Source organism: Pteronotus mesoamericanus, unplaced genomic scaffold, assembly GCF_021234165.1.
Source record: "Pteronotus mesoamericanus isolate MK-2021 breed Mesoamerican mustached bat unplaced genomic scaffold, CSHL_Meso_final contig_74, whole genome shotgun sequence".
Lineage (NCBI taxonomy): Eukaryota > Metazoa > Chordata > Mammalia > Chiroptera > Mormoopidae > Pteronotus > Pteronotus mesoamericanus.
Window position 1 is genome coordinate 16,500,908 of NW_026555247.1, and position 22,974 is coordinate 16,523,881.

At 41.8% G+C, this 22,974-nt stretch overlaps 1 protein-coding gene across 1 annotated transcript in view; it reads left to right on the top strand.

Moving 5' to 3' along the window:
- The first annotated feature begins 7,685 nt into the window (after positions 1 to 7,685).
- Positions 7,686 to 22,974, top strand: part of GALNT1 (polypeptide N-acetylgalactosaminyltransferase 1) — a 134,075-nt gene continuing 118,786 nt past the window's right edge. The window contains exon 1 of the mRNA XM_054583531.1: positions 7,686 to 7,820. The gene's annotated coding sequence lies outside the window, so the exon portion shown is untranslated. The remainder of the gene's footprint in view (positions 7,821 to 22,974) is intronic.

Here is a 22,974-nt window from a genome sequence, read left to right on the forward strand (position 1 = left end):
CTGACTCCTGCTTACCTTAAAATTTAAAAAAAAAAAAATCCACATTGAAGACTTGTCTAACTTTTTAAAAAATCATGTTTATTCTACTACAGCTGTCTCAATTTTTTCCCCCTTTGCCCTCCTTTACCCATCCCTCCCCCCTCCTCCAACAGTCAATTCCCACTGTGTTGTCCATTTCCAGCTTCTTAGGTTCATTTCTGCCCACTACCTTCCGCATTCATTAGCCATGTGTGGGAACTACATATCTTGAGCCTTATCAGTTCAAGGCTGGTTCCACCTGTACTGCCTCAGACTTGCTCTTCCCACTTTCTCAACTTTTTCACTCCTCCATACTTGCTGATTCAGACTCCACTGAGCCTCTGATCTAGCAGTTCCCAGATTTCCCTCATTTTTTCCATTTGATAAACATTATAACCCATGTAAATGTTTAGAGTAAATGTGTGAAATTTCCAAGGAATCAACAAATAGGTCTTCCCTTTCCTCTCTGACTCAAGGAAGCCTATTGGAATGCAAGAAACAGAGAGTGATATTTTCAAAGACATAATCTTCAATTTGCTCTAATTTATGTTTTAAAACTTTATTCTCAGCTTCTGTTTCCAGACCAAGATGGAGTAATGGATGGAGTACCCTTCAATTTTAAGAACAGCTAAAAACTCTGGACATGGTACATACTGGGTTGACCAAAAAGTTCATTTGGTTTTTTCTGTAGGATGGCTCTAGTAGTGCTTAGTTGTCTTTAACTTCATTTGAAACAATTTTGTTAGATTGTATTGTGACAGCTGTCATATCAGAGTGCATTTTTTAAAAAATTTATTTATTTATTTATTTTTAGAGAGGGAAAGGGAGGGAGGGAGAGAGGGAAACATCAATGTACGGTGGCCTCTTGCACATCCCCTACTGGGGACATGGCTTGCAACCCAGGCATGTCCCCTAGACTGGGAACCGAGCCAGCGACTCTTTGATTCGCAGTCTGGCACTCAATCCACTGAAGCCACACCAGCCAGGGCCAGCGTACAACTTTTAAAAAACACATCAAAATTGGTGAATTTTTGTGTAGCCATTTAAATATTGAAGATTGAAGGGAAAAAAATCAACATTTTCAGCATATCATGCTTTATTATTTCAAGAAAGACAAAAACACAACTGAAATGCAAAAAACAAACAAAAGATTTGTGCCATCTATGGAGAAGATGCTGTGACTGATCGAATGCGTCAAAAATGTTTTGCAAAGTTTCATGCTGGAGATTTCTCGTTGGACAATGATCCACGGTCAGGTAGAACAGTTGAATTTGACCAATCGAAATGAGACATTAATTGTGAACAATCAACAGTATACCATTCAGGAGGCAGTGACATACTCAAAATACCAAATCAATAAAGTTATTGGTGAAAATGAAAAAAAATGTCTTCTATTTTACAGAAGAAACTAAATGGACTTTTTGGCCAACCCAATAAAACAAACATACATACTCTGAAAGGTGTAGAGAAGAAGGCAATTGACAAGGACCTTGGGATTGAGGAATAACAGGGCAACAAATTCCCTGAGTTTTCTTTTTGCCTCATATATCCTGGGCTGAGTGATGGAGGAGCTGGCAATAGGAAATACCATGGGAACAGGTGTTTTTAAATATCCCCAAGGAAGGCTTGCTTTCTGGAACCAAAGAGCCAGAAAAGGGACATCCTAGAAAACTTTTAGGTAGTACCTGCCCTATTGCAGGCAAACAATGAAGAAAAAGAAAAAAATAATAAGATGCAACATCACCCCTGTCCAAGCCAGAAAGGTTGAAGAGAGAGCCTAGATTCCTACCTTCACCCAGCTGGTACAAGGCATCCCTTGTAACTGCCCTAACCTCTGCTGGCTGGTGTCAGAGAAAATGACCCAGGTGTTGGGCTGGCCAAAAAGCCTTTAGTTTTTTCTGTAAAAGACACATTTTTCATTTTCACCAATAACTTTCTTGCCTTGGATATTTTGAGTATGTCGGCTATCTTCCACATGGTATAACATTGATTGCTCTCAATTAATGTCTCAATTTGATTGCTGTCGACTTCAACTGCTCTACCCAACTGTGGAGCATTGCCCAGTGAGAAATCTCCAGCATGAACCTTTGCAAACCACTTTTGACACATTTGATCAGTCACAGTACCTTCTCTATATACTGCACAAATCTTTTTTTGCATTTCAGTTGTGTTTTTACCTTTCTTGAAATAATAAAGCATAATATGCCGAAACTGTTGCTTATTTTCTTCCATCTTAAACATTAAAATGGCTACACAAAAATTCACCAATTTTGATGTGTTTTTTAAAAATCCATGCTGATAGGACAGCTGCTACAATACAATCTAACAAAATTGTTTCAAATGAAGTTAAAGACAACCAAGTGCTACTAGAGCCATCCTACAGAAAAAAACCAAACCAACTTTTTGGCCAACCCAATATATACAAGGGTATTGTATTGAATTTAAAAAGCCAATCTCAAAAGGTCACATACTGTATGCTTCCATTAAATAACATTCTTGGAATGACAAAATTATAGAGATGGAGAACAGATAGGGGTTTTTAGGAGTTAGAGATAGTCGGGGTTGGGAAAGGGTTGGAATAATTATGAAGGGATAGCCTGAGAGAGATCTTTGTGATGATGGAATAATTCTGTATCTTGATTCTGGTGTTATAGGCAACTGCATATGGAATAAAATGACACAACTGTACACACACATTGTACCAATGTCAATTTCCTGGTTTTGATATTACACTGTAGTTAAAAGTTTATAGCTTTTTTTTTATAAGTTATAAGATAACTGTTGGAATGCAAAAAATAATTTTCCTCCCAGCTTTCTAAGTTCTTCTAGCTGCACTAATAATCAGATTAACAAAAGACAGGTTAACAGGAGAAACTGTCCAAATTATTATGTACATACATATGGAGGTTCCATAAGAATATCAGACCCAAAGACAAATTGGACACTTGAGGTTTATATGCTCTCATAGACTAAGGAAAAGGAGGTCTAGGACTTCAAAGGGAAAGTAGGTAATTCACGGGTAAATGAGAAAGAACAAATATGTGATAAACAAGTTCTTGCTGGGGCACCTGAAACAACAGGACACAGCAGGGAGTCCAATAAACAAGCTTCGCTAGATTTCTTCCTGTCTGCCACTTTTAATTCATATATTCTAATGTGAATAGCTAAATTGAATAGCTAGCTCCCTTCCTTTAAGCAGGTTTTCTATCTTAATTCCATTAGGCAGGTAAGGGAGGGTTAAAGATTCTTTGTGAGTCTTTTGTTTCTTAATAACTAGCTTAAAATCAATATCCCAAAAGACAAATTTGGAGTGGCAAAATCTGAATTCCCTTCATAACCACTGAGAGGAAATAAGTAAAGGGTACAAAGGACCTCTGTACAATTTTTACAGTTTCCTATAAGTATAATAATTATTTCAAAATAAAAAGTGATGGTCTAATTTTGATACTTCCGATATTCATTAATATTATAATCCAAACTTTGAAGCCCTCTGCTTTCTGGGGACAATGCTGGGAACAATTGCATTTCCCTTCTTGTTTAGAAGTTAGATATGACATTTGGTTTGATTTGACCGTTGAAATGCATACATAAAAGGGACAGGTCGGGGAGGAAGTATTATGAGACCATGCACAATCTGCCATGTGTCTTCCTCCTGTCCCTGCTGAGGGGAAACAATGTGCTGTTCTGGATCCTTCTTCAGCCTGGGCTGAAGCCCCCACTCACCTTCCAAGGACTTGGAGTGTGAGCCAGAAAGGAACTTGTGTCATTTTAAGCCACCAGGGTTTGGGGCTTTTCGATACAGCTATCCAGTGTAGTACTACAACTATTAGTCACCATTACCTGTCCACCTCTCTCACAAATGCCTACAATGTACTGCTGTTATCACTAGATCCAAAGCAAGGTGCCTTCCTGCTTTTGATCCACCTTCATTCGCCTCCTCCCAAGACTTGCCCTCCCATGCCATACACCCTCACGGCCTGACTCTGATAACCACCCAGTGGGTGAGTGGACCAAGGCCCCCTCCACCCAATTCGCCCCTCTTGTTCCTGGATGTTGGAGCAGTGCAGCAGTCATGACAGTGATTTTGTGTTATGGGCAGGAGAGCTGGGAGAAGAGGAAGGGCACCCTTGTTCCCGAGGCTTCAGTCACAAGGCGAGGCTGGTTAGGTCTTTGGTTGACAAAAGCAAAAAAAAAGAGTAAAAAAAAAAAAATTTACAGAATAGCGTTTATGTGTTCTGCACGATTACCACCTGCTTCATGTCATTCTACTCCTATGTGGGCTTGTGTTTGCCTGTCCCTCCTTGTCAGCCTCTTCTGTTCTTCCTCATCCGGTCATGTTTGACACACCGTGCTGTGTCACAGGTCCCTTCTTTCTTTCTCCTGCCTACCACAGGGGTCCATTTTTCTTGAGCAGTTTTCCCCTGCATTAGGCAACCTCCTGTATCCTCCCATTACAAAGAATCTATCCCAGGTGCCATTCTCTGGCTTTCTAGTTAATTGAGGACAAACAACTACTTCTTATTCACAAATTAAAACAATGTTGATATTACTGAGACAACAATCATTTTAGAGAGGGCCAAATAAAAACAATGAGGGAAATTAATTATTCACTCAAAAGAGCAGGTCTGTTTGTGCTTGTGTGCTTCTCAGGGGCCATGGTGAGACAGTGTTAGGGCAGGCAGACCACTTCCCATGGCACAGTCCACTTTCAATGTGTCTCCATTAATTAAGCTTCTAGGGATTTAACTCTTCTATGGTAAAATCATAGAAATCACAAAAGATCCTAAAATAATAAAAACAAATTAGAAATCATACCATTATCCAGCCCGAAGGTAGTGCTCCTGCTGAAGCACACATCTGCAAGACCAGAGGAAGCCAGGGAGTCCAGGGCACGGGGCCAACGGGAAACTAGAATAACATTGGGAAAGATTATGTCATTGTCCTTATTTTGGATTCCCAATCTGAGTCCTTACACCTCTCTTTGTTGTAAGGCATCCAGTTCTTTCCTTATTCTCAAACATGCTTACCATTTCTAACCCATTTCCAAGTATTTTAGTAAAGAAACGTTTTTGAATAAAAGGAGGAGGTTGAGATGTGGAAGAGTAAATGTGCTTGGTTACACAACCAGTTGCAAAGAGTACACTCAATCACCTTGTACTACACAACCAGCACAATTTTCCATTTGTTTTAAAAGGTTGTATTTTTTATTTTTTTATTACAAAGAACTTGTTGCAACTAGATAAGGTACTATAATCCTGGACTGCTTAATGGTATACAGATATTTTTTCCAAACATTTTATTGAGGTAAAATTCATTTGCCATAAAATTCACTAGTTTTAAGCGCACAATTCAATGGTTTTTAATAAATCTAGAGTTGTATAACCATTTCCACAATCTAACTGTAGAACATTCCCATCACTCCAAGAAGATCTCGTGCCCCTCTGCAGTCTCTCTCCATTCCCACCATCAGCCCTAGGCAACCACTATTCAACCCTCTGTATAGATTTGCTTTTTCAAGGCATTTCATATAAATAGAATCATACAATATGTGCTCTTTTGCATTTGGCTTCTTTCACTTAGCTTAATGTTTTTGAGGTTCCTCTATGTTGTATTTTTAATGACTATTTCATTCCACTTTATTGCTGAATAGAATACCATTGTATGGATATATCACATTTTATCCACTCTCCAGGTGCTGGACATTTGGATTGTTTCCACTTTTGGGGTATTATGAATAACGCTGCTTTGAATATACATGTACAACTCGTTATATGGATGTTTTCAATTTTCTTGGGTATATATTTAGGAGTGGAATTGTTGGATCATATGGCACTTCTATGTATAACTTTTTAAGAACTTAACAAAATTTTCCAAAATGGCTGCATCTTTCATATTTCCATCAGCAACGTATGAGGGTTCTATATTTCTATTTCCTCACCAATGCTTTTTACTGTCAGTCTTTTTTTTTTCTTTTTTTTCAGCCATTGTAGTGGGTGTGAAGAGCTTTCTCATTGTGGTTCTGATTTGCATTTTCCTAGTGACTAATAGTTGAGCATCTTTTCATGCTATTGTCAACCTGTTAAATATTTGCTTTGGTAAAATAGTCAAATCTTTTGCCCTTTACAATTGATTAGTCTTATCCTTGAGTTGTAAGAGTTCTCAACATATTCTGAATGCAAGTCCTTTATCAGATATATGATTTGTGTATTTCTTTCCCCACAATATAGTATTTTTTTTTTTGATAGGTACTTTTAAGAGATACCAACTTCAAAGTGGAGTTTTCTTGTGGTATATAAACAGGTCAATGATTCACTTTGTTTCAAAATATTATATAAGTACTTTTAAAATGCAAAATTTAACTTTTATTTTAGAAAACTTGGAAAATATATTAAGCACAACACAGGATAGTAAAATTCCAGATAGTAAGATAATCTTTGGTAATGTTTTGCTTACAGCTAAGCTTTTGGTTCTTTTGGTGAACATACCTAGTATTCACTTAAAAATAAAAATGGGATAATTTAAGTAGCATTATAATCACTAGTCTGTTATTATTCCAGCTCTTGGCTAGCAAGCAAGACGCAAAAACCTGTGAATGTTTTAAGTGGACAATTAATTTATTAGAAGAACTGTTGGTTATGCCTAGTGTGAGCGATGGAGGACCAGGGTTAGGTCTTCTCATCAGCGTAAGATACTGCCAGGTATTGGAAACAAAGCCAAGTAGGAGTGTTTCCCAAGTGGGCAAAGTGCCACTCTCAAAGCAGGAAACACTTCCCCAAACTGTCCCCACTCTGCAGGGGACCGGGCGTTTTAGTCCCCTGAGGACTGGCTGCGTCTTCCGGCGTGGCCGCCCCTCTCGCCGCCCACCCTGGGTCCTGGTCCTCCTGCATCCCCATCGCTTGGGGCACGGCTCAGGAGGGCCGGACCAAGGTGCCGCCGGGGCGCAGTCCTCCAGCTCCAAGTTCGCCACGGCCACTGAGGGCGGCCTCGCCCGGGTCGGGAGCAGCCTTGTTCTCTGGCCGGGGTCGATCCGAGGACCTCCTTGGCGCGGTGAGGGCACTTCCATTATCCTCCCAAACCACGATCTGCTCGACGTGAACCGGCCCGAGTTCGATTTTTCTTGCTGCGGCAGCCCCTTTGTCCTCACATGGGTCAGGTGGAGACCACCCGCCCCGGACGGCACGGCTGAGCCTGTCGCACAAGGCACCTCCCACCCAGGGACCCTCACCCCGGCTCCCCGCGTCAGCGCTTCTCCGTGGGTCAGGGAGGCAAGGGGAGATAAGCAGAGACGCCGGAACCGCCCGGGCCCGAGGGAAGCGCCGCGGCCCCTAGGTGGGCTCCCCGCATGGGCGGGGGCAGCGCATCCGGGTGAGAGCGCGGCACCCCCGCCTCCCCCGCGCAGCCGCACGGGCCGCCGCCTCCGCCGCCGAGCACGCCGCGCGCTGCGAGGACCACGCCCGAGCGGCCTTCGCGGGCGGCCCTGCGGCCCCGGCCTGCCACCCTGAGGCGGCCCCCAGCGAGCAGCGGCGGCGGCGGCGGCGGCGGCATGCGGAGCGGCCCGGAGTAGCGCGCCCAGCCCGCGAGGCCCGGCGCGGAGGCGGGGGTGGGAGCGGCGGAGGCGGGGCCCGCGCCGGGCCCGCCCGCCCGCCGGGGGAGCCGCCGGCAGTGGCCGAGGAGGCGGCGCGGCGGACGGCGGCCCGAGAATAGTGCCCGCGCTGCGGCCCGCGGGACCGCGCTGCAACCGCCCGGGCCGGCCCCCAGGAGCTCTCGCCGCCGCCGCTGCCGCCGCCGCCGCGCGGACTGAGGTGAGTGTGCCCTCGCTCCCGGGCCGTCCCAGAGCCCCGACTGTTCGCGCGGGGCTGGAGGAGGAGGTGGAGGAGGCCCGTCCGCGTCCGCGTCCCCCGGCCCTTTGTGGCCGGGGCCGCTGGGACCGGGGCGCGAGCGCAACCGGCGCCGGGTCCGGGTCGGGGAGTCCGGGGCTGCCGGACACGCGGCGTCTCTGGTTGGCAACTGCGGCGAGCAGCGAGTTTCCGTCCTAGTTTGACATTGAGTTAGAACCGCTTTTCTTTAGAAGACGGAAGTTTGTTTTATTGACTAAAAATACAGCTAAATATGGCTCCTTGGTTCGGCCCGGCCGTGCAGTACTCGCAGTCCCGATGTCAGACTGACCCTTGCCGGGTCGGCGCGACGGGGGAGGGGAAAACGCGCGGGCGGCGCGGGCGGCGCGGGCGGCCCGCACGGGGTCTTCTCGGCCCACTGCGTGCGAAGAGGGCTCGGCTCTGAATTAGCAAACGTCTGTGGATGGAAAGTCGTGGGCACTAGGTAATGTGGCAGCCCGCCCTGGAAGAATGAATGAATGAATGAAATGTCACTTGCTCATCCATAATCAATATAATGCCTTTCTAAAGATTTACCAGGAATCGTGACGATTTGCATTGTCATTGCCGCTCTTACCTGGTCAACCTTGCTAAATGAGGGTACCCCCTCCTCCAAACTTATGACCTTGGCCTAATTCTCCAAGCCATTGAGCTAACCAAACCTGCAACCCAACGCGCGTCGCGTTTTCTGGCAAGTGTGGGCAATAGGCAAAGTAGTCTTTGTGACTGACTGTGAATTGTTTCTGGAGGGCAGGTGATGTTGCCTTAATCTTACCTTATGCTTAATACATTGATTTATAAAACCTCCTGTCAAGAACCCTTAGAGGGTGTCTTGTCCTCATTTTGCAGGTGAAGAAGTTGGGGTCCTAAGAAGCTGTAACTTTATAGGTCACAAGCCAAGCAACAGAGTTCAAACCTAGTTCAAACCACAGTGCAGGCCTAGGGATTCAAACCTAGGCCTTATTAATCCAGCACTCTTAACAGCACATCTGCGTCTAGACCTGGATCATCTGTTATAGGCACTAACCATATGTGGCTATTTAAATTAATTAAAATTAAATTTAAAAAAAATTCACCTCCTTACTGGCACTAGCCACATTTCAGTTGTTCAGTAGCCACATGTAATCAGTGGCTACTATTGAGCAGTGCTTGTCTAGACCACACATCCATTTATTTAGTAAATAAATATTTATTGAGTGCCATATGAGTCACCGTTTTAAGTCTTGAGTATACTGTGGTGAAAAAGAGAAAATGCCCTTGCCTTTATGGAGCTTGCATTTTACATGGTAGTTTGAGGGATATTCTCATGGTAGTTAAGAGCCTTGCTGATTCAAAGTGCGTTTTGTGAACTAGCAGCAGCATCCCTATGATCTGGAAGTTTGGAAGAAATGGAGAATCTCAGGTTCCAGGCCACATCAGCTGAATTAGTATTTCTTAAAGTGGCTTAACAGGCGATCGTATATCCATCTTAGCTGATTTGTTTTCACGTTGAAAACTATTCAGAACACCAGTGATAACTGGGTTTAACGAATGTTCTGATGGATTGTTTGGTAGGGTTTCAGAAGCAGGCAGTAAAACTTTTGGGAGCATTCACTATTTATGCAAATACTTGTTAAATGCTTGACTTCTCCAATAGTGTATAAGCTTTATGAGAGCAGAGAGTGTGCCTTCCTTTTCCAGCCACATATCCCAGAAACTTCAAAGTGCCTGTTAAGTAGTAGGCATTCAGTAAATGCTTATTGAGTACAGTCATGTGCCATATAACGAAGTTTTAATCAACAGCAGACCACATATGCGATGGTGATCCAATAAGATTATAATGGAGCAGAAAAATTTCTTTAGCCTAGTGAAGTCACAACCCTTGTAAGTCGTGGCCCTCGGAAGTTAGATCATAACGCATTATTCATATGTTTGTGGTGATGCTGGTGTAAGGAAACTGCTGTCAGTCGTGGAAATGTGTAGCACATACAATTATGTACAGTACATAATACTTAATAAACAACTATGTTACCAGTTTATGTATTTACTGTATTGTTCTTTTTCATTGTTATTTTATGATGCACTCTTTCTACTTTTAAAGAGCTTGCTGTAAGATAGTGTGCCAAATTAAGCCGGCAGCAGCTTCATACATCTTGTGTTCACTGAGTCTCTTGATTGCATCATTTTCTCTTGTGCTTGATTTAATCTCATGTTTTGTACAGTAACATGCTATAGAGGCTTGTAGCCTAGGAGCAATAGGTTGTACCACATAGTCTGGGTGTGTAGTAGGCTATACCATCTAGGTTTGTGTAAGTGCACTCTAAAATATTCACACACAATGAAATCACCTAGGGACACATTTCTCAGAGTGTGACCCCATCTTTAATCAACACATGACTGTATGTGAATGAGTATGCTAGGAAGTCAAAGCTGGTTATTCTCAAGCAATTGCAGACAGGGTTATTTTCATGGCATTAGGTAAGAACATGGGACCAGAGCTAAAAGGAAGTTAGATCTCTATGCGGCTTTTCAGCTTCACGCCCCAGCTACCCTGGCCCGAGTTGTACTCCTGGCTCACTTGTATGCCCCATCTCTTTCTCTTTTTAATAATATAAAATAATATAAATTTGAATTGTAATCATTTTTTAGTGCCATATATATATATTTAACTAAATTCCAGGCCTTATTTAGATTTCACCAGTTTTTCCATTAATATGTACTTTCTGTTCCAGGATCCAGTCCAAGGTACTACATTGCATTTAGTCACTGTGTCTTCCCAGTCCTTGATTTGTGACAGTTTCTCAGTCTCCCCTTGTTTTTTATAACTTTGGTCACCTTGACTGCTGTCCTGGCTGTCTTTGATAGACAGCCAAATAGGATCCTCCAGTTATGGGAAAAGGCTCTCATATTCAGGAAAGGCAACAGGAATAACTATGTCTGCTTTTGTTTGCTCAAGTAATATATACATCTATCATGCTTAAGTAACAACATACAACTTTAATACTTTGCAGTAACTGACTTCTTGGAATACAATTGCTAATTGGTTGTGCTTCAGAAAAGTGTTACAACATTGCAATTGTGCACCACTGTTTTAAAATACAGAATTTTTATTTTTATGATGGGTTAAGAGCTGGGCTGAGGTGGAGGAGTAAATCAGGAGAGATTAGCTAAAACAGGCAGTAGATCAGAGAGGGACCAATGTGAATGGAATGACAGATAATGGAGGAAGAGGAGTGGGGCAGGTGCCTGGAAGAGAAGTAGGAATGGATACTTATCGTTTGTTACTTTAGTTAGCTAATACTTTACTGAGTGTTTATGGTGTGCCAGAGCAAGTGCTATATATTCTAGATAACTGGAGGTGGGACAGCATCAAACAAATGAACGTGCAGATAAGTACATAATAATTATAATTTGTGATGAGTTCTGTAAAGAAAAAGTAGAGTGCTGGAGGGATCGTGGGTAGGCGGAGCTGCTGCTTTTGGTTGGCTGGCTAGCTGAGGAAGGCTTCTGTGAATGACATTTGAACTCCTCTCTGGCTTTTGGGCATCCCTCCCACTTTCTGTTGTTTCACAGCACACATGTACCTCTTTTCTGTAGGCACTGCGCTTATTTCTAGCTCTGTGTCTTTATATATTTCTCAAGATGTCCCTTTCTTCACCTCCTCTTGTGTAAGTGCCACCTCTTGTTCAAGGATTTACTCAAATCCATCTCCTTTATGAAGTCCTTCACTGTTGATTTGTGCCTAGTTTGTCAGTCTACTTGAGCATATAGTGTTTGAGCGTAGGGATAATATTTTCTGTTTATATCTGTGTGTACTCACTTAGTCCAGCACAAAGCCAGGATTAACAAAGGGTTGTGAAGATGGCCATTCCATTCTGAAGTGTTAACATTGGGATGATTAACCTGAGAGCAACAGGCAATGAAGGTCCAGTTGTTTTTGTTATTTTATTTTATTTTTTTACCTTTTTGTGAAATAATTGTAGATCCACATGGAGTTATAAGAAGTAATTCAGAAAGATCCCAGGTACCCTTTACCCAGTTGCTCTCAACATATGGAAATGGCATGATTTTTCTTCTTTAGCCGATTTTCATGATGGATTATAGTGACTGATTTTTGAATTGAGCCAGTCTTGCATCCGTGAAATAAACTGCACTTGGTCATGGTGTATAATTCTTTTTATATATTGCTGAATTCTACTTATTAGTGTTTTGTTAAGGAGTTTTTGCATTTATATTTATGGGGGTATTTAAAACTATAAATTTCCCTCTCAGCACTGTTTTAGCCCTATTCCACAAATTTTGACATGCTATATTTTTATTTTCGGTCAGTTCAATGTATATTTTTATTTCCCTTGAGACTCCTCGGACCCATGTATTATTTAGAATTGTGTTGTATAGTTCCATTTAATTCCAAATCTTTGAAGATTTTCCTGTTATCTTTTGATTTTTGGTTTGTAGTTTGACTCCATTCTGATTGAAGGACACACTGTATGATTTGAGATCTTTTAAGTTTGTTGACCCTGTTTATGGCACAGTGTATGGTCTGCCTTGGTACATGGTCTGTGGACACTTGAATAGAATGTAGTTTCTGCTGTTGTTGAGTGGTATATTCTATAAATATCTGTTAGATCCTTGATGGTGCTGAGCTCTTCTATACCCTTGCTTGTTTTCTGCCTGGATATTCTGTCAGCTGTTGAGGAGGGGTTTTGAAGTTTTCAATTACATTTGTGCATTTGTCTATTTCTCCTTTTAAGTTATATCCACTTTTAGCTTTACATAGTTTGCGGCTCCCTGTTTGGTGCATACACAATAAGGGTTGTGTTTTGGTGGATTGAGCCTTTCTATTATTATATAATGTCCTCTGTCTCCAGTAATTTACTTTGCTCTAAATTCTACTTTATGTGATATTAACATAGCTACTTCTCTTTTCCCTTTGATTGCTTTCTTTAATTGTATATCTTTTTTTTTATCCTTTTACTTTCAACCTGCCTATATTGGTATATTTAAAGTAAGTTTCTTGCAGATAGCATATAGTTGGGTGATTTTTTTAAAATCCATTCTGCTAATCTGTCTTTTCATTGATGAATTTTAGAGCATTTACATTTAATGTCATTGTTGATCTATTGGGGCAGCAGCAAAGGTGAAGAGAGTTGGGAGTGCATCTCTGATTCTGTGATTTCATTTCTCCTTTAACTGTTAAAATTCCTGTAAGTTGTTAAAAATTAGAAAATAAATTCTTTTAAGTTTTTATAAGAGTCATTTACAGTCTTTGTATTTTATGACTTATAATGTTACACAGAGAACATACCATTGCTTTTGGTTCTGTAAAGATGTGTAAGTGTAGGTTTCTGGTACGTTACTGGTTGACAACCTCAGTTATGGGACAAACGTTCAGGGACACTTGGTGAAGCCTCTGGGGAGCCATGAGGTGATTTGAAGACAGTTCCTTAGATTTAAGTGTCATGGTTTTTTGCTGGAATTTTATGTCTTTGGTAGTTATGACTTGCTTCCCATTAAAAATTAAAAAAATATATCAGTTCAGTTATAAAAAGGAATAGAATTTACATTGTTTTGGTAGAGTCCTGTGCTAAGTTATTGGATTGTTCTTTGAAAATTACACGTTACATTCTGTAACTTATTTTCCTTAAGGTTAAACAATGAGTGAAAATTTATGGAAATGTTGCAACATATTTCTCCATCCTTAGGAATTAGCATGTTTCTCAGTAAACAAACACTTTACCAATGTTTACAAGCCTCTATGCATAGCAGGGATTTTTAAAGGGTAAAAAGGTAGCATCATCATAGTGTGAGGCCTGACCCCCTGACAGATTGAATTCCATATTCTGCTTATAATAAGACTACCCAGTTAATTTTAATTCTTTTAAGTGTTTCCATGCAAAAGGAACACTATCTGAAATAATAGGGCTCTTGTAGGAAGAGTCCTCATGAGTGTTTCAACGCTTACCCAGATTAGAGGCCATAAGAGAACACAGCATAGAAAATGGTAGTAAGATGGTCTCTGATCTGAAACTTGGGAGGGAATGAGGAAGTAGAGAGAAGAAAAGCATGGTAAATTGTAGACTAAGAGTCTTGAATAGTGCTGGAAATCCTTTGCTGAGCAACCTTTGGGTCATTTTGTTGCATAAGATTTAAGAACACTTCTGGAAAAGAAGGAGCTTTATGGCAGAGCTTTTGACTGGAAATACCCTTGAGTTGGTGGAGGTACTGCAATACTGGCAGCTTATCACCTGGTGCTTCCCCTGTTGTGGGCTCTTGCTTCAGAAGGGAAAGTTTGAAAAGTTTTAGGAGAACAGTGAGCTGGATCAGACAGACTGGGATATAGGCCATTATAATAGAGATGGGGCTACAAAACTCAATGTATGTAGCAATGACTAGTGCACTATTCTAAGTGTCCTACATATATTAGTTAAAATTAGTTAATTTAATCTATATAACAATATTCTCTTTTCATTGTCCTCATTGTACACATGCAGGAGCTGTAGCACAGAGAGGTTAAGTGGTGAAGCCAGGATCTACACACGTCCCTGTGTATATAGTATGTTAGTCTGATTTCCAGAGTTTATGGTCTAAACCACCAAACTAGGTGGACTTGCTAGGATAGTTTTGGCAAGATTGCTAGGGCTTTGAATAACAATAAGAAGAGTATGGGATGTTATTTGGAAGGCAATAGGGAGCTGTTGAAAGAGCCTCCCTCCCCCCCCCCCCCCACCTCCCCTATCATCACCTGAGGACATGCTTATTGATTTTACAGAGAGGGGAAGGAAGAGGGAAGGAGAGAAACATTGATAGGTTGCCTCTGGAAGGTGTCCTGACCAGGGACCTAACTTGCAACCTAGGCATGTGCCCTGACTGGGAGTGGAACCCACAACCTTCCAGTTTACGGGGCGACACTTAAGTCAACAGAACCACATGGGCCAGGGCCCATTGGAAGATTTTTTTTTTAAAGATTTTATTATTTTTAGAGAGAGGAGAAGGGAGATAGGTAGAAAGAGGGGGAGAGAAACATCAATGTGTGGTTGCCTTCTGCGCACCCCTGACTGGGGACCTGGCCCACAACCCAGGCATGTGCCCTGACTGGGAACCAAATCAGAATTAAACTTTAATGTGCATTTGAGTGGATGATTGTTGTTTTAAAATTCTAGATGTAGGAAATGAGGTGAATGTACTAGTTCAGTTGACTGAGTGTACAGAAACATATAGATGCATTTTTAGAGATGGAATCAGATGTTCCTTTCAATAGGTAAAGGAAAGAAGGAAGTCAATTACTCGACCTCCAAAAAGAACCATTGACAGCAATGGAAAAAAACCCCAAACAAACAGGAGAGTTTGTTTAAGGATAGTTAATGAGTGTGTTTTGGACCTGTCCAGCTGCAGGTGCCAGAGAGAGTGCAGGTGGAACTAACCTGCAGGCATCATAGTTGTGGAACAGTCTTGGGAGTCAGCAGTGAAATGATGAAAATAGGGAGTGGTAAAAAGGGTTGAGAAATAAACCTGAGGTGATATTTACAGTTAGAACCTTAGAGAAGGAAACAATTTTTTACATTCTCATTGAGCAAATATATTTGAGTGTCTGCTGTGTGCCAAGTACTGTGTATTCAAAGTGAACAAAAGAGACAGGGTACCTGTCGTGTTAATGATACAACCAGTGAGGCAGACAAAAATAGAGACAATTATGTACATGGAGCAAATGACATTTCAGCTGAGGCCCAGAGAGGTTAAAATCATTTTAGTACAGAGTAGGGGCAAGAGGATTCCACGGAAAAAGAATAGTATGGGCAGAGGCCATGTAGCAGAAGAGAACTCACTCTCTTTGAGGACCTGAGAGATCAGTGTGGCTGAAAGGTCACTGGGGTGAGGGAAAGTAGAGTGAGATGATGGGAGAAAAGTCGTTACGGGACAGATGATGCAGGACCTTATTCTCAGGGCTCTCGAAAGGTTTTGAGCAAGAGAGCGCTCTGTGTCAAATTTCAGGCAGATCCCTGCTGCTGCAATGTGGAGAATGGATTTCGGTGAGAGGGTGGGATGGGTAAAAGGGAGGCATGGAGACCAGGCCGGAGACCCTTTCAGGAGGTCTGGACTCAAGTGGTAGTGGTGGACCTGTGCGAGGCCAAGGATGGCTCCAGTGCCTCTCAGTAAGCTGCCCCGACGTCCCTGGCTTTCTCCTTAGTGCTGCTTTTTTTTTCTCTATCAGATCATGGTACCATGTTGATATTGTCAGTTTATCCACCAGTGTCCCTTCTAGACTGAATTCCTTTGGCAGGGTAGGGACCTTCTCTTACTAGCCTCTTAAGCTCCATTTGCCTTCTACCTGAGAAGTGATCAGTAAATGTTGAATAAATCAGTGTACTTACCATCAGAGGTGCAAGACTCTGGTCACGTTTTAAACTTGAGTCTTTTTTCCTGTTGTTTTTTCCCCCCGGGAGAAACTCCAAGACATGAGTTGGCTGGTAGCAGTGTTACAGGGGAGGATATGCTGACTGTTTGGGACTGTATGGTATTCAGACGTGTTTTCAGGTGTCTAACCTTTGGAGGTTTATGTGATTTTCTCAGCAGGAGGATTAGAAGAGGGCAAAGTCAAGAAACCCAAGGGAGGAGACCCTATGAAGAATGATGGTCTTTGATGTCTAACGCTTACTGAGCAGGCAGGAATGTGAGGAGATTTCCTTTTTTTTTTTTCTTCTTCTTTTTCTGTTCTTTTTACTTTCAGCAGAGAGGTAACAGCAGAAATCATATAACGGGGGTAGGAGTGAGTGCATGGTGACAAGTGCTGACAGTAACTGTAGACGGTCCCTTGAAGTACTGTGGAGAGAGGAAGGAGGAGGGTGTAGCTTGCATTGGGGGCAGTGGAGGGAAATGTTTTTTAGAGTGGGAAGGAGCAGAGCTGATTATCTGTCTGCAGTAGGATGTGACCAATGAGAGGCAGGGATGGAGGATGGATGAGAGTCAGCGTGGATCTGACAGGGGACAAGGAGAGGGTATTGTGGTGCCCTGAAGATGGCAAATGCCCCACTGAAAGGCAGTGACCATCATAAGCTCCTAGGATTTTGTTCTCTGGGTATGCTCACTTGCTGATGGATAAGATTCTGTTTTACTAGAAATGTCAGAAATCCTGATTATTCAAGCGAAATGTCTTGAATTTTAAACGTTGGCAGTTCAAGTTGTATGAAATTTTTGTGTGTGGAGAGGAGGGACAAAACCCTTCCCCCTGGGGACAGTTCGGCCTGAAGGTTAGTTAGGGAGAAAGGACTAGTGGAGTTGAGTGGTGACGGAGAGGGAGGAGAGGAGTATTTGTGGAACAGGGCTACTGTAGAAAGGGATGCAATGAAGTGTAGAAGTGGAGAGCAAGCTCCTTGAAAAGGAGGAGGGACTCAGTGAGGAGCAAAGGGAATGTGAGGTGGAGGGAGCTTGAGTGTGAGGAGGTGAGGCTTTGTGAGTCAGGGGGCAGGATTGTGTCAGGACGTCAGTGAGAGTGCGCATGTGTCAAGTGAGGGGTGTGAGGGGGAGCACCCGAGAAGAATGGTAAATTACAGTAAGAGCTCCATCAGGCTAATTAGTATAGGTTTACAGTGGACTCTGCCAGCCTTGTTTCAGAACATTCTCTGTAATGTTAATGTCCTGGAAGTTGAAGCAGAGAAAGTGGATAATGGGAATTTAGGGATGCTCTCTTCTCATCCGATGTTAAGGGACTGAAAAGCTGAAAGGTCCAATAGGTGAGGGATTTTTGTATGTGTGACTTCTAGGTTGGTAGCTAAGCATATGAAAGCAGAAATGTGCTTAGGTGAGAGAACAGAAGGTGATGTGGAGACAGATGGAGAAGAGCAGGTTTGTCAGGATGAGAGAATCAAGTAGCATATGGTCAGAAATCATGGCTGGGTTTTTTTCTGCCTTTGATTTGGACTCAAGTGTCAGTGTAAGGCAAGTTGGTGTTGGGCTCTGAGACTAAAGACAGATCACCAGGTTCCAGGCTGCTGAAGACAATTAACACTGTTAGAAGGCAGTTTAAGAGCTGCAGCCAACAGGGGACTGAGTGGGGTTGGCGGTGCGGAGGAGGATGGTGAATCCAGTGGCTGGGGAAGGTTGGAAGGTGCCTTAAACATCAGTATCAGAATATAAGGATAAGTCTCTTGGGAGTGGGACCTAAATGAAGTACGTTTTGACTAACCCATAATTCAAGTTTAACTATTACAATATTACATTATAATATTATAATATTACAGTATAATAGTATACTATGTAAAACATTCTCATATTTAACAACAAATAATAAAATCATATGTAAAAAGATTTGGACTGACCCATTTTGCTTAGGGCAAACAGGGTGGAACCCCCTTGGGATTCACTTCATACACACCCACAGAGGTGCTCAGTTGCAGCTCTGACCTTTTCTGCTCTGATTTACCAGCAACTCCCAGACTTGGGAGAAGTGGCAGTGACTAACCTAGCCATGCTGTACCTAGGAATGTAAAGGTACATGCAGTACTACTTTTTGAGGGGACAGGGGCTTGGAAAAGGCCCTCAGATTTCCCGTAAACTTTCAGCAGTGGAAGAGATTGTTTTGTATAGTAACCAGACCATAAACCTATGGCAACAAGCTGCTGCCTTCCATTCACCATCCTCCAAAAGGTAAACAAAAGCAATTAGGAATTTAGAGGGGCTCTCTTCTCATCTGATGTTCACATGCATAAAAATAACTATCCAAAGAGTAAGTAGAATGATAACTTTTTTTTTTTGCATTTTTAAATAGTGGGATTTTTTTAAATAGAAAAAGTAATGTGTATGTGGTAACATATTCTGACCATACCAAAAGGTATACAGTGAAAAGTAATTCTTCCATCACAGTATTTACTTTTTTTTAACATAAATGGAAGTCATAGATATTTCTGGGCCAGAAGAAAGTACCTTCAAGTATGTGTGTGTATGTGTGGATGAGTGTGAGAATTACAATATTATGAAGGGAGCCCTCACCAGTGTGGCTCCCGTTGGTTGGGTGTTGTCCCACAGAATGAAAGGTCACCAGTTCTACTCCTGGTAAGGGCATGTGCCTGGGTTGCGGGTTTGGTCCCCAGTCAGGGTGCATATGAGAGGCAACCAATCGAAGTTTCTCTCTTACATCGATGTTTTCCCTCCTCCTCTCTCTCTCTTTCCCTTCCTCTTGCTTTACAAATAAATAAATAAATAAAATCTTTTAAAAAATATTATGAAGGGATATTATTACTAAGCTAGAGGGGAAAGAAACCACCATTTGGATGTGATTTGCTGGTAGACATTTTTAAAAAGTTAATTTTGTACATTTTGAGAAATGGAAGAAGCTAGGGAAAGTTATTTGGAGAAAGAGGGTATTGTGAAGACCAGGAAAAACAGGAGAGAGTTTGGGAAGAACTTAAGAAACTGGGTGTTAGATATAGAGAGAGGTTAGGGTAGATTATGTCAGAGCAGAGAAAAGCATGAAATCAGATAATGTGTGTATGTGAGCCCTGAACTGGAAAAACTTCTTTTTTGTAGACTCAAAATGAGAGACAAAAACAGTAGCTCGATCCAGACGAGGTGGGAAGGTGCAAATAGGTAGACAAGCCAACATAGTTTGGGATCTAGTGATGTAGACTGGGGTAGTAAAAATAGAATTCCTGGAAAGAGTTGTTGAGGACCTTAAACCTGAACCAAGCCATTTAGATAACTTTTATACTGTTCTTTCATCTCTCATTAATCCCTGCCCTTATGTACCGTTGAGCTGTAATAGAGTTTCATTATCAACTTGTACCTTCCATATGCTGAAGTGTACTGAAGTAGGGAAAAGGATTTCTACCAGAGAGTAAGATGGGGAAGGTCTCCCTCTTTGTATCCTTGTATAGATAGCAGCAGTGAGCCTGAGGTTTTGCTCTTTATATCACCAAATTCTTTGAAAGAGGTCTCATAAAAACGCTTGCCCAAGAATTTGACCAGGCAGAAGGTTTCAGTGAGAAGCAGGTGGTCTCTCCTCTTCCCATGCAACTTGCCCCTTGTATCATGGTTCCCCAGATCTTTAGGGGGCAGTCCTTTAAATCTAAGCACTGGAATAAATCTTATCCCATTTCTTATTACATCTTAGCCTTCTGACTTCTCCCTGTACTTTCTAAAAATCTTTCTAAGACTCAACTTTCTCACCTTCACAAAGCCCCTGTTCCTTTCTTGAGTCCCAGGACAGTACCTTCAATGGCTGATCTTAGTTTACTTCTTATTTGGTTCTTTGGTTGTAGGCAGCAGAATGCAGCTCTTTAATTTAAGCAGGAGGTAATGTATTGGAAAGGAATTGGAAACTTACAGAATTATCCCAACTGCTGGGGAACCAAGCTTGGAAACTGGTAGAAACTTAAGTCAGCTTTGGGGAGCTGGGAAGCAGAATTATAATAATGATCTGATTAGGATATTACCACTGGGATGAATGAACCTGTTTCTTTCATCTCTTCAAATTACTTGCTCTTGAGACTCCTGGAGACACATCTGATTGGCTGAGTATAAATCATGGTACCTATGCCAGGGATTTAGTTTCAGGAACCTCCAGGAATCCTTTTGGCCTCCTCAGTGGGAAGACAGATGCGTCAATTTATAGTTGCAGCAAGATTATATAAGGCAAGGAAGAGGTAATTCTCCAAAAGGAAATTAGGAAGGGGAATAGATAGTTGCTGGGTTGTTAAAAAGAAAGGTCTTTTTTTCAACATCAGAAATTTTTCCACTTCATAAAAATTTACCTGTGTGGGACAAATAATCGCTAGAGTTTATTTAGTGGTCCACTCAATACAATTTAGGCTGTGTCTCATCCCATCCCTTTACATGCTGCCTGTTTGTCACAATTACCTTATGATGTAGGTAACCACTTGGATGAACCTCTACCTGATAGTAAGTATCAAAGCCAGGCACAGACCCAGGTAGTCTGGTAGTGTATTGCCCTGTGCTGTTGAAAAAAGTTGGTTTGATTTAGCCCTGACTGATGTGGCTCATTGGTTGGGCATCATCCTGCAAACCAAAAGGTTACCGGTTCAATTCCCAGACAGGGCACATTCCTGGATTGTAGGCCAGGCCCTTGGCTGGGGGCATGGGAGAGGCAGCTTATCGATGATTAGTATTTCTCTCACACATCAGTGTTTCTGTCTTTCTCCCTCCATTCCCTGTCTCTAAAAATAAAATCTTTTTAAAAATTATTATGAATTAGTTAATACTCTTAAATATATTTGGCCCTTTATGAATTTTAGACTGTGTGCATATTTTAAAATGGTAGTACCATGTCTTTCTCTCATATACACACAAATTCTATAATTTATTCAGAAAGAGTTAGTAAGGTAACTTCTCAACTTCCCAAGGCTCTTTAGGCTATTGCTTAGGGATCACCACCAGTCCTTGAAGTGACATGTGGTTCTCCCAATCATAGCTTCTCTTCTTCCCTTCTGTGTGACAGTCGAGGTGGATCCCGAGTAATCTAAGGTAGTCATGGTAGACTCATCCCCCTTCGTAAGGACCGATGTAGAAATAGGCATGTTACCATTTTAGGCTGAGGAAGGTTTGCAGAAGTTTCAGGGAAACTTCTTGTCTGAGGACACCTCTTTGTGAATGGGAGGCTCTGAGCTGCTGAACTAATCTTGTTATCAAACCTAAGGAGGAAGCTAGCTCAAGAAGGTGGCAGAGCGGAGAGAATTAGAAAGGGACTGAGCTGGAGCTGCTAGGTTAAGTCAACCCTGAATTTCCTTGTACTCCCGGACTAACAGGTATGTGAGTCAGTGAATTTCCACAGGGTTAAGAGGTTTGACATGTGATTTTTGTTCACTTAGAGCTAATGGTATCCCAACTGATGTTGTAAAGCAGAATTGTGGTGGGAAGAGAGAGAGGTTCCTTCTGCTGGATATTCAAAGTAAAATCATCAAAATAATGTTAAACAGGCGAGTAGCCTAATCTGGCAAGATAGAAGCTGCATGAATTAGTCAGAGGACCTGGGTTTTAGTTTCTACTTTGCCTGTGTCACCAGACCTAAATGTCCCTTTCACTATTAATAACAAGGTTGCCCTGAATGAGCTGTAATGTACCTTTCCTCTAAAATGTCCTTTAATTTTTGAACCCATGAAAGATATCTGGTTAAACCTAATAAGGGATTAAGGAGATAGTTTTTGAAAAAACAGAGCCGTCTCAGATTTTTACTATATTCTAATAGCCCCAAAGCACTTCATCTACAACTTGTCTGTAAGTAGTGCTGTTAAAGTGTTTTAACAGTGTTTTTAAAACTTTTTTCTTTCTGAGGGCGTAAAACCAGTAACACTTTAAAAACATTTTGGTTTCTTTAAGATTTTTTAGATTGTTCCGTGTGTCTCTCTGTTTCTTTAACTTTTTGTTGTGGGAGATTTCAAACATATATATAGAAGAGAAAATTGTGTAATGAACTCCCATATACTCACCTTCTCACCTCAGTAATTATCATTATTTTTGCAATTAAAAAAAAGTTATTTGTTTACTTTTAGAGAGAGGGAAAAGGAGAGAGAAAAACATCAGAGTATGGTTGCCTCTTGAGCGCCCCCTACCTGAGACCTGGCCCACAACCCAGGCATGTGCCCTGATTGGGAATGGATCCAGAGACCCTTTGGTTCGTAGGCTGGCACTCAGTCCATGGAGCCACACCAGCCAGGGCCATTTTGGCAATCTTAACACAAGTAGTTTTAAGTGCTTACATTTGGCTCTTCTAGACAGACTTTTTTTTCCAGCTAAACTTTGGAGCTAAATCAGGTCTCCCTTGTTTTAAGGTTTCAGTTTAATACTATTTTTTTTAACATCAAAAGAAGTTACAACACTGAAAACAAATATTTATATTAGTAGTTGTGGTCAAACAATTATGAATATTTAGGCATTCATATTTGTACATGTCAAGGTAGGATGAATTATGCTCTACTAACTTACAACCCCCAAATCTGAGTGGCTTAAAACAACACAATTTGTTGGCTTTGTTCTTGGTTGACTGTGGACTCGACTATGCCTCAGACACCCCCGCTGAGGGAACAGTTACTATCTTCAAGGTTGCCAGCACTGTCACAGAGGGAAACAGAGCACGGGAAATTGTGCAGTCTCT